The sequence below is a fragment of the Hoplias malabaricus genome, chromosome 3 (assembly GCF_029633855.1).
Source record: "Hoplias malabaricus isolate fHopMal1 chromosome 3, fHopMal1.hap1, whole genome shotgun sequence".
Lineage (NCBI taxonomy): Eukaryota > Metazoa > Chordata > Actinopteri > Characiformes > Erythrinidae > Hoplias > Hoplias malabaricus.
This window is the reverse complement of record NC_089802.1, coordinates 56,158,915-56,171,069: the sequence shown is the minus strand read 5'-3', so window position 1 is coordinate 56,171,069 and position 12,155 is coordinate 56,158,915. Positions and strand designations below refer to the sequence as shown.

Genomic DNA, 12,155 nt, shown 5'->3' with positions numbered 1-12,155 from the left:
TGTGTAAAGCACATCAAAATCTCGGTGCATAGCAAGGTAATTGGGATACAATTACACTGTCCATTTCATACATTTTATCCATTTTCCAAAGGTCAGGAGTCCACTACGAGCGATCACTTCCTCACCAGCTCTGGCCCAGGCTTCATAAAGACTGGAACTTTGAGTGGAAGCTGACCAGTCGATAATTCACTGTCTCAGATAATGGTGGCTTGGAAGACTGCAATTATACAGTAGGGATTTTAAAGGGCCTTGATTATGCTGAAATTATAAAGGCATATTGATATATTGAGAAGACGTAAAAGGAGCTGACTGTGCTCTCGTGCATTCCAGATTGAAGCCTCTTAATTTATAGGTGGGATATAACTATGGATTTATACATAGTTCCTGTCTGTTTAATAGCAGGGCTGTAGAATATGGAAAGCACTTCATACAGTCAATGAACTGCAAGGCTTGCATGGTGTTAAGACGCCTTGTTTTAAAGAGGTCTGTCTGTAAGAATGCACACATTTTCTCTACATAAGGATCAAAATGCTTAGATTACAGAGTTAAGAGGTTTTGACATCTACAACTGACTGACACGTGGTATATATGTGTATTGCACTGCGTTGTATAACAGTGTGCAGCATTGTAATTCATTGGCACCTGACTTAAAGAAACGCTGAATTTAGGTTAACCTCCATCCCGCTAAGCAGTGTTTTAGCGGTTGCAAACTTGCAGGAAAAACCTCGCACATGATGATAATGATAAAGAGCGTTCTCCCCACAAAGTCTGCACTAGATTACCCTGTTTTACTTTCTATTTTAGGAAGCTGAATGATTTGGGTTAGGCGGGTGGTCTGAGAAGGTCATCGCTGGCTTTCTGAAAAGAAGACGGAATTTGTATCATAGCTGTAAAAAGCTGCAGACGAACTGTAGCTATAGATATTCATTTGTAATGTATTTCTAAACTTTTTCACTTTATCACATTTAGTATATCATAAAAGTGTTTTTTATCCTATTTTTCAAATTGCTCATTTTGAGCACCCTAAATGTCCCAGTGTAAGACGCAGCTGACCCCTGCCGATAAAATCTTATGGAATTGATCGGACCCCTGACTAATTGTGAAGTTTCCTCATCATGGGCTTGCAGTGAGATGAAAAGCCCATTAAGCTGCACTGATGACCTTCTCCCTCACTGAACGTGATTAGTTTGTAGACCTGCTGCTGTAAAGAGGAAAGAGCTTCAGGACACACACACACACACACACACACACACACACACACACACACACACACACACACACACACGCACAGTAGGGGTAACATCAGCAGAACAACACGGCATTGACTGGAAAATACATTCAAACTAAAGTGAATTAATAAAAAGACCCTTGGCCAGTTCTACTTCTCTTAGCAAATTTCTGTTCTCCACCGTTCATCCAAGGCTTTAGCTTCCAACACAGAGCACAGTCATCACTAGCAAGGGGACAGTAACTACATTACATTTTTATATGTATGCCCACGAGCCTTTGGCACCATTGTGTATCCTTGTATTATATCACTGCTGTGAGAAAAAAAAAACACCTTATATCTCTTAAAGAGCAACTTAACAAGGGAAAGAAAGTCCTTCTTAACTTTCAGTGGAAGGCAGTATAAAAAGATTTTATTCCAAGTAATTTTGGAGAATTTCTATTGCTCCATTCATCATTTTTCCCCACAATGTGAAGAACAGCTGCTGTGTTCAAATGATGTAATAAACTACAAATCGAAAAGCAATATACAATAAACAAGCAATGTGACCTGGGTTATCATGCAATGACCACAATATTAAATCTACCACCCTCAACAGCACATTATACTAAGCTGTTATCTGTTAACCTTCTTATTCATCATTTCTTGTTATATTAGGTGTAGAAATATGTAAGAAATTAGGAAAGTAAAATTTATATATAGAACACATTTCACATGACAGGGTTGACGCAAGCTGAACAAATATCATATAACATTAATATAAAAAAACAAAATAAAAGATGGTTAAAACAAACATATTAACAATCAAAATATATAAAGATGTGTATTAAATCTAGAAAAGGCACGTTAACAACCCCTTTCTATCTTTGAGAAAGAGGAACAGCCAACGGGAGGATGTTAAAAGCTTTTTAGCAGAGTATGGACTGAGTAACTCAGGGATGTATAATAGCGCTTGCCTGAGTAAAGCCTTGAAAACATTTAAAAACTTTGCATTAAAAACAATTAAATGGAGTGATGCTAAAACTGGGGTGATATGGTCCCTTTTCTTAGTGTCGGTCAGCATCCCTGCAGCTGCCTTTTGTACAAGCTGCAAACGTGCCAATGGCTTCCTGTTTATGCCCATGTACAGGAAGTTAGCAGTATCCTATTGGAGATGATATAAATACATGAATTACTTGTTCTTGAATTGATCATAGTTTTTCCATGGTAACACTTTATGTTAAAGAATACAAATTAGAGGCTAATTAAGGTCTTGTTTTTAGCTCAGTACTGCATAAATTAGATATTTATAAATTATTTACTAACTATGAAATAAGCATTATTCACTGTCACCTTTATTAGTTCTTAACTGGGGGTCTGTTATGTGGAAATCACTGATAATTGCATTATTAGATGCAATAATGCACAGCAAACACTTTCTTAAAACCCTATAGTGCAATTTATTGAGCAGGACTTTGATTTATGTGGGTTCTAGGTAGTAGCAGGTTTATTGCTATATGCAAGTTAAAATAGATTTAATAAGTCACTAATAAACCAAGAAGTGTTCCATATTCAAAAAGGCACCGAATAAGTATTTACTGAGTCCGCATCACTTATTCTGTATCTATTCATTGGGTTGTGTCAGTGTGTTTTCCACTCAATAACCATATAAACCATATGCTCATTTGCATGTTGTTTAATGACAAGTCCAACCCCAAAAATATTAAAGAACAAAAGTTTGTTAAAATGAATATTATTTTTTTGAAGGTAGTAAAGAATGCCCTAAAAATCTAAATATGGAAATGCAAATAAATACAATACAAAGTCATATTACAAGTAATATTGTAATTATTAGTGATTTCCATATCATTAAGATGTTCATGACGAAAGCTTAAGGCATAGTAAATTAATCATTTATAAATGTCTAACTCATGCATTAGTATGCAAGAAAACAAGAACTTAACAAGCCTCTAATTTGTGTTCCTAAAAATGTGTTAGCATCCCTTTTTGCTTCAGACATAGCTTCACCTCTTTGGAAAAGGCCTTTCACCAGATGTAGAAATATTTCTGGTAGGATTTGACTGCATGATTTTCGAAGTGTGTTATGAAGATTTGTTAGTATCACGAACGCCACTTCAATTCTTGCCAAATATCCTCACTGCTCCAACACTCCAGAGAACACAGTTCCAGTGTTTCCCAACCCAATGCTGCATGGGTTTATACCCATTGAGTCAGCACCTGGCCCTGACAATTTGTCTGAAGTGATTCTATAGTGATACAAGTTATCATCTGTTTCCATAGAGGGTACCTTTCAAGTAGTAGAATTCATTAATAAAAAGGGATGTGTACAGAACTTTGACCAGAGGCCTTGCCCACCTCTAGCAGAGTTCCTAGCCATTGCTGGGCATTATAGTCTGGCATATATGGCTCATATGGCTGATAACCTGCACTGGAATAATGCTGGCCCTGATTACCATGGTACTTTTCTATGTTATCTGCAGGGAAACACAGCCAAGCGAGAAACTAACCCCTATTGATCAAAACCTCCCTCGACGAGTCTCATGTATTGGTCTGACTTAAAGGTCAGTGCATCTACATATATTTCCAATGTTTCTAATCATCTTCACAGTGGATGCTCATCTTCCAGCTTTTCATTCTTGGCCTAAATAGATTGCTTCCTCTTGTGTGGCTTGATCTTCACAGTGTAGGTGAATTTATCGATGGCTGGCACTTCAACACACACACACACACACACACAAACAATACTAACAGACTTCTTCAGCTCATCAATCAGGCTTTGGTCTACCCCTCCTTCCTTCTCCAATCTTCCACTTCAGCCATTTACATGCCTGTCAATTGAATTCACTGTCAAATTTAGGCCTCCCATTCCGTCTGGTCCGGTCTATTGATCCACTTTGGCTTTATATTTGGGCCTGGTGCCTTATGCTGAAAATGTGAAAACACATCTCCAGTCAGGGGCCTCAGCTTTGGACAGACCCCCTCACCTCCCAAACTCACCCTGGGTTTACTCGCACCAATGCCATTTGGTTAAAAGGTGGTTAGAGAAGTTACATGACAAAGACCCTATTCAGACAGGATTAGGGCGTGTCTGACTGGCTTTAGGGGTCAGGACTATAGGCCATACGCGGAGTTGAAAGCACAGGAACGACTCATCACTTTGACCCGTAAGCTAAGGGTCATCAGTCACTCAGGCTAAAGCCGGCCCAGCTGGTCTTTCTCTGCTGCCCAGTTACTCTACAGATGGGTTTTAACCACTGACCTGCAGACCCTGAATGAGTTTTAAAAGAAGAGGAAAAACTTATTTCAACCCCATAATCTATAAAAGACACCTCTATTACCCCAAGAACGCACACACAGAGAGAGAGAGAGAGAGAGAGAGAGAGAGAGGGAGTCTCAGGCTCAAGAACTGAAACTAGAAGCTAGGAACCATTCAGCAGAGTCTCATTCAATATGCATCCAAACATTTGTCTCTTCTAATGAGTGTTTGCCAATACTCTGAGTGGCACACACAGTTTGAGTAATCTCCTTAGAAAAACCACTGCCGAAAGAATGAGTCGTCACAGACTATGAAAATATGCGTAAAATGGAAAAGGCCCAAATTTCGCAAAGAAGATTTCTACACTTGGACAAGGTGGAAAAGTTAGAATATCAAAATGTCCAAATGTGAACAAGAGGGATGGAAAGCGGTTTTCCAAATAAACAATGACTGGTTCATACCTAATGCTCATGTGTCACAGTTCGCCTCAGAGCCTTTTAATGGACTCCCCCAACTCTCTTCTTCTTCACTCCTATCCACACCTTAGGACCACTCCCTGTCCACACCCACACCACCTGGGCCATAATGTGCAGATTATTAAACATGCACTACAATGCACATATACAGCACGGCACAAACAGTCCACACAGCATTTACTTTCCTGTCAAAATGTTAAGAATGAGTTCTCTCCACACAGAAGCCCCAACAAATAAATATTGAATCTAACTTTTTGATATAAAGTGTGTTTTTGATATAACCGTCTGTAAAACAATTCTGATCTTAGCAAAAGCCCCAGTGTAGTAGCTGGAACCACAACTTATTTAGCTATTTTTTTTCCTGATGATATTTCTTTATTGCGCAAAACATTTGTGAAATGTTTGGATGGAAACACAGCTACAGCTTCTAATGAGGCTATTATACCAAGCGTCAGGTAGTTGGACATAAAGACCCACCACCCAGCACTGGCCTGTCAATAGAAAGCTAATGTGCTACAGCAATAACTGCTGACTGAAGACTAACTATATTGGAGTGATTGCTTCCTAATGCACACGCAAACACACACATACACACACTATTCAAGCAACCAAGCCCTAGCCTGTGTAAAGGCTTGGGTCACTGATGTTGTTTATGAAGCAAACACAGTATTATGGCTTTAATGGCTTAGCAACTGTCGTCAAATCAGCTCCAAAGAAGTGCTTGATACAGTTCACTTCATTTCCAAAGGGCCTCAGTCATTTGTCTTGACTCCAGGATAACGGGCCTTGTCAAAAGGAAGAAGCAGTGTGTGGGGGCAGTGCCAAATAATCAGAATAATTTCTAGGAAAGTTAGCCAATGAACTCTAACAGGAAGGATTAAAGCTCTCTGGCATGGTCAGTATGGTCCGAATAAGACAGTGGTGCTGCTCTCTCTTCTTAACCCAATCAGCCACACCATAATTCTCATTACTGCATTATCTCATCACTCCCTCGGCTTTCAGCTTTGAGTCATGCCACGGGAGCAGGTTCAAGAGGTTCAGAAGAGTAAATGCTGCAATTGTGTTTCATAGAAAGTGCACTGTTGCCTAAAAAGCCAAAGTCACAGGCTACTACATTAAAAAAGGTAGATAAGTGAATTGCTGCTATGGAAACGGCAGATCTGATTAGTCCATAATTTACTTCAACAATTCATAAGAATTCCTATGAAGAGAAAGAGAGAGAGAGAGAGACCCAGATTGGACAAAGGAATGACTTTAGGCTGCTTGGCATATCCATGTTGTATTGAGATGTGAACGCAATTGGTGACATTAGTTTTCTGGCATGGGACAGAGCTCTGAGCCAAGCTTAAACCATGAGTGTCTTTCAGTTATGAAAGCACAGATATTAAAACTCCCAAACTTTGTATTTTAATATTCATGAGATGTTCTTGAATGTGATATTTTAATAAACAAACAATCTTAGTGCATTTTAGTCATATACACTGATCAGCAATATCATTGAAGCATGGCTCTACACTCATTGGCCATTTAATCAGCTCTGCTTTCAATACAGGGGTAAATTTTTGGTTCCACACTTAAACAATGCAGTCTGTCTGTTGCTCTGCATACTTTGTTAGCCCATTTTCATCCTGCTTTTCAATTTTCAGGACCCCCACAGGACTGCCGCAGAGCAGGTATTTTGGCTTATGAATTATTGGTTTGGTAATGTGTAGTGTGCTGGCATGAGTGGATCAGACACAGCAGTGTTGCTTGAGTTTTTAAACACCTCAATATCAAAGCTGAACTGAACATGGTTCAACAAGCAAAAATATCCAGCCAACAGTGTCCTGTGGCCAGCGTCATAAGACCACTGGTGAAGGAATAAAGGATGACCAACACAAACTGTGCAGCTGTTTACTGTCTCTGATTTTACATCTAAAAGGTGAAGCAACTAAGCAGGTTTCACAGTTTACAGAGTATAATGATATAATTATTATTATTTATTTATTTATCTTAGAAAAAGCTTGTAATACAATTTTCATTGTATTACATTACTTTTATATTGCCAAATGTTACTCCATTACAACATGTTGATAAAGTAATGCTATACAAATTATATATATATATATATATATATATATATATATATATATATATATATATATGTGTGTGCACTGGTCGCACGGGGCAGCATGCTAAAGTAATGGAAATCAGGAGAGTGAACATTCAGTTCATTTCTAATCCATCACACCTGGAGGAAAATGGATTTTAAGTAAGGAATCACAGTGTGTGGGTGCTTGTGTGTGTGTTTGTATGCAGAACGCATGATGGTTTGATGTATTGCAATGTGATTTCACATGTATGAAAGCTCAGTGCAGTGGCAGAGATGGATTTGAATTCATTTTTGCGCCCCTCCACTTCCCTCACTCTGCATTTTCACCCACACATCAAAGCGTTTCCTCCACAGCTTAGGACTCTCACTCTGCTCTCCTCATCTGAACCAACACAGCAGCCACATTTAAAAAACACCCCTCTCACTACTGTATGATTACTAGTGCAGCTATAATCAATTATACTCGATATGAAGTCTGACACTGCCATTACTACACAGAGGCTAAATATGTTGAGCTTAACAACAGTACAAATCAGCTTTAACTCTTCATTTCTGTTCATTGAAATGTAAATCTATGTATATTTACCTCTCAATAATCACAGTTAGGATTGGTTTGTACAACAAAATCAGCATGTATCTGACAGTACTTACACTACACTGAACGCCCACTCACAGCACAACACATACTAAAATATCACCACCAATAACAAAAGCAGACAAAAAAAATCATTAAAAAAAGCATGCAACAATAGCTTTTCTAAAATGATTCAAATAACTATTTCTCTTTACTGCAGTTCAAACAGAATTGACTGAAACTATGGGATTTTCACTTTTGACAGAATTCCACCACTGGTTTCAGTGAGCTAGAAGGAGAAATAGCTGATAAATACCTTTTTTCGGGTTAATAACTATGGCTGGGCAAGTAATCGAAAATTAATCGAGATTGACATTCAGAACTTCTAATCAACATAATATTGTCTATATATCGATTATATCGATAATTTTAATTCTGTTATGTCTCCACCTAAATGCAGAGGCTGACCAAGTGACTCAAGCAGCCCGTACCAAAGAAATACACAGTGTCTATGGTGTGGACGTGCTGTGTTTTGACTTTAATTAAAACGAAACTGAAAAAAAAGTAAAATGTGAACACTGAGAAAAAACAGTTTCAGCAACCAAAGCACAATCACACACCAACAAGCTCCTAGCAACATTAGAAAAAACATCCCATATTTAAATCTGGAGGATATTTACAGTACAAGCCTTGTCACTGAATTCTGAGGATCAAAAATCCAAGAACAAAATAATCGTTAATTAATCGTAATTGGGGTCAAATGTACAATTAATAATGATATTGATTTGTGCTCATATCGCCCAGCACTATTCATAACTACGGGATTTAAAAGACACGAGGTAGCAATCCTACACATAGTCAACTCTTTTTGTTTGTTTGTTTATTTTTTAAGAGTGGGTTTCCTACTTTTAGCTTGGGGACAGTTCCTGAAACCCCTTTAAGCCAACATGTGCCCCGACCCAGAACCCCTGACCCAGTGTCTGAGTTTTTCCCATCACCTCCTCCATCTTCATCTGTTTACCCACAGCATGCCCTGTCAACAATCTCTCTCAGCTGCGACACAAGAGACCCAAGAGCTTTTGTGTTCCTTATTTAAGAGTCTACTCACAGACAGGCATGCAGACGGTGACATTCTGCAGAACCCAGGGCCAGCGGGCCAGCACAGGCTTGCACAGGGCTATCTGAGGCTCTAGGGCAACAAGCATATAAAGAACATTTAGGGGTAATGTGGATGGAAGCTTAGTAAGTCATGTTTGTTGACATGTAAATATTTATCCACCCCCCCCCCCCGTGTTGCACATAGAAGGCATTTGTCTTGGGCAAACATGTATGAGATTATATATATATATATATATATATATATATATATATATATATATATATATATATATATATATATATATATATATATATATATATAAACAATATAAATAAAATAAAACATAAAATAATAAATAAAAAATAAAATAAGTGCTGATGAAAGAAGATGAAAAATGATGGATATGTACTTATATGTATTGTCAGAGGAAGCATAAAATCATTAAACTATCATTTGCACTATATTAAAATTTGACATAAGCATACTGAGTTTCCAACTTTTACTAGTTTAATGTTCACCAATTCTGGACAAAGAGGTTCGGCAGTGCCCTCACAGCTTGTATAATCTTCACAGAAAACTTGAAACAGAATGGGACACTCAGCAGCCACGCATGAGCTCAGTGCCAGTCATGGGCAAGAGGGGTATAAAGCCCCTCTTAAAGTGGGTTTGTTTGGGAGTTGTGTCACTGTGTTCTCTGAGGTGGTGAAGTTGGAGCGGTGTTTGTGATCCAGAGTTAATCACAGCATTAGTACTTGGTCTTATAATTTTCACAATGTCATCAAATCCTCACAGAAATAAAGTGCCAGTCAAAAGTTTGGACACATCTTTTCATTAGTCGTTGGTGGAATAAGGCTATTCACTGTATAGAACTGTGTACCAGCCCTACCTCTGCACAACCCAGGCTATGGTCTCAAACACAGTAAGAAGGTGAGCAGTTCTACAAATTAACTCTTCACAAGGCCACGGCTGTTCACTGAAAACCATTCCAGGTGAATGAGATGTGTCCAAACTTTTGACTGGTACTGTAAATTCACAGTATGTGGAAAATGGCCCGAAACAAAGGAAACCCTCCATGAGTGGGAGTGTCAAGATATTTGACTGGTACTGTATTTCCACAATGTAGTTTAAAGCATACCCTGATGAGCAGACGCTGTTACTGCAGCAAAGGGTGACAAAATACCTATTAGTACCTTTAATTACCCTTCATATAAAGAGAAATGTTGCATGTGCCAGGTGAGGAGAGTTCATTATCATTATTATGAGAATACTTCATATTGAAGGAACAGTCTTCAATGCTCATTTACAGAGGCACTGACACTGCACATTGCATGACTGCATGTACACAGTTTTATGTGTATTTGTTTGTGCATGTGTTAGTTGCCCTATACTGAACTAAAGTACACAGTAGTGTTATGTTAAGTCTGATGTAAGGTCCTGGTTGTGTCAGTTTGACGAAGAAAACTGTTGCAGTAAACTCTAACCTTCAGAAACTGTGATGGAAATCAGTGGAGGAGATGACAGCCCTCATTTTTGAGTGAAAGCAGTGACCACAGCAGGCCAGATGACCACTGGCCTTCAGGATATGCCAAACTTCCCTCACTCTGACATGTTCATGAAACACCCACAAGTGAATAACTCAGAGAACTGAGACAGTACATACGCTCTCGTGCATAAAATATAGGCCAAGCCATTAAGCTTTTAATGGTATTAACAACAAATGTTGCGTAGATTATTGCAGAAACACTAGCCTGCCAAGACTAAAGAGCATCAGCCAGACTATATTTCAACAAGGCAACGGTCACAAAGCAGTTTCATCAGGCTCAAATATTTAGTCCAGATTTAAATCCTATACAGAATATTCATTCTTATATTAAATACAAAGTTTAACTAGCGAGAAATATCAACTGTTTTTCCAAATTAAAAGCATAATGTCTTATCATTTGGGGCTTGGTTAATTTTTTGTGCAAATGTTTATACTGTAAAACAAACAATAACTCAGGCCTCAAGAAGCACATTCGTAGTTCCTAAAATCAGCTTTGTATAGTGTGGTGCAACGGTGTAGATTTTTTATTCCCGTTCCTCCGTGATAAAACGACAATGTAAGAGAACTGACAATTGGAAGTTTGTTGTGCAGTTAATTTCCAGACCATGTTATTCATAGCTACAGACATTTTAACCTCCTGCTATTATGATGGACACATTTCGTTAGCGAACTTGACTTTAAGTGACTTACACATTTCTTTGAAAAATAGCTCCTTATGTCCACCTTCTTTTTTGCTGCCATCCTCACTCACTTTTGACACCCATATGTCACCCACAATGCACCTGAGTCTTGAACAATAATACTCGCTTATGACTGGAGAATTTTCCTTCCAGTTTTGGCGCTGCTAACAACCAAACTACAGAGACTCACTTGGCAGCAGGGAAAGGCACATCCAGTCACACTGGCTATATGTGTTGCAGGGAGGTAGGACTCGAGAAGAAAATGTGATTTAACTCTTTTTGCACCTCTATATTAATGAGACAGATTTTTTTTTGTTTAGTTTTTTTGTGTTTTTTTGTGGAGGGGATCAAATTATTGGTGGGGACAATTCAATAATTGCTGGATATTGGTGGGGACACATCACCACCATCCATGCTAATTCTACGCCTTTAGTGTGGTGTCTTTCCATTTTCATGATAATGATATAAAAAAAAAACCTGCTTTAGGAGAGATATTTGCCCCCCCAAGAATATGCCCCCAAAACTTTTGACTCATACTGTATAATGAAAAGACCCCAAAGGACCCTCAAAGCAGAATTTCTATAAACCATGTATAAACCATGTATTGCTTCCATGGCGGTCCCTGCTATATTCTCTTTTTTATATTTTTCCTGGGAACGCTCTTCAGAGAAACTGTAGTCGTATTATTATGGATTCCCCCTACACCATAAAGAATAAACTGTGGTGTGTTTCGAAACGGTTTGTGCTGTGGATGTTAGGGGCTGAAAAAAGAATGCCGTCCCCACAACAACAACGTCCTGCTCGAATATCTGCACGCTGCGTGAGTGTGAGAGTCCGGTATCGTGCCTCTGTGCTGTTGAGGAGAGATTGGGTCTGAGCTCCGGACCCTCGTGGCATGCTTTTGTTTACCCGCTCAGGACAGCACAAGGGTGGGGTGCATGGGCCTGGGATTCTTTGTGTGTGTGGGAGTGTGCGGAGAAGGTGATGAGTGTGAAGAATGAAGTAAAGAGAGTTGAGTGTAAACACTCTGGCCTGAAAAAAGAGGAACAAAGCCAGAGCAGACACCAGAGGCTTCCACTCAGCCTCAATGCCATCAGCACATGCAGATCTAGGGTATAGAATTACTGCACTAAATACAGTATACATCATTATATACCACTCCCTCAGGCATGTCTCAGGTGATTAGGCCTTTACCTCACAGCAGAGC

The 12,155-nt window shown here is 38.9% G+C and overlaps 1 protein-coding gene across 1 annotated transcript in view; it reads right to left on the bottom strand.

Annotated features, from left to right (window-relative positions):
- The window catches only part of pik3r3b (phosphoinositide-3-kinase, regulatory subunit 3b (gamma)), a 223,103-nt gene that overhangs the window by 120,839 nt on the left and 90,109 nt on the right, over nt 1-12,155 (bottom strand). The gene's annotated exons all lie outside the window — the stretch shown is intronic.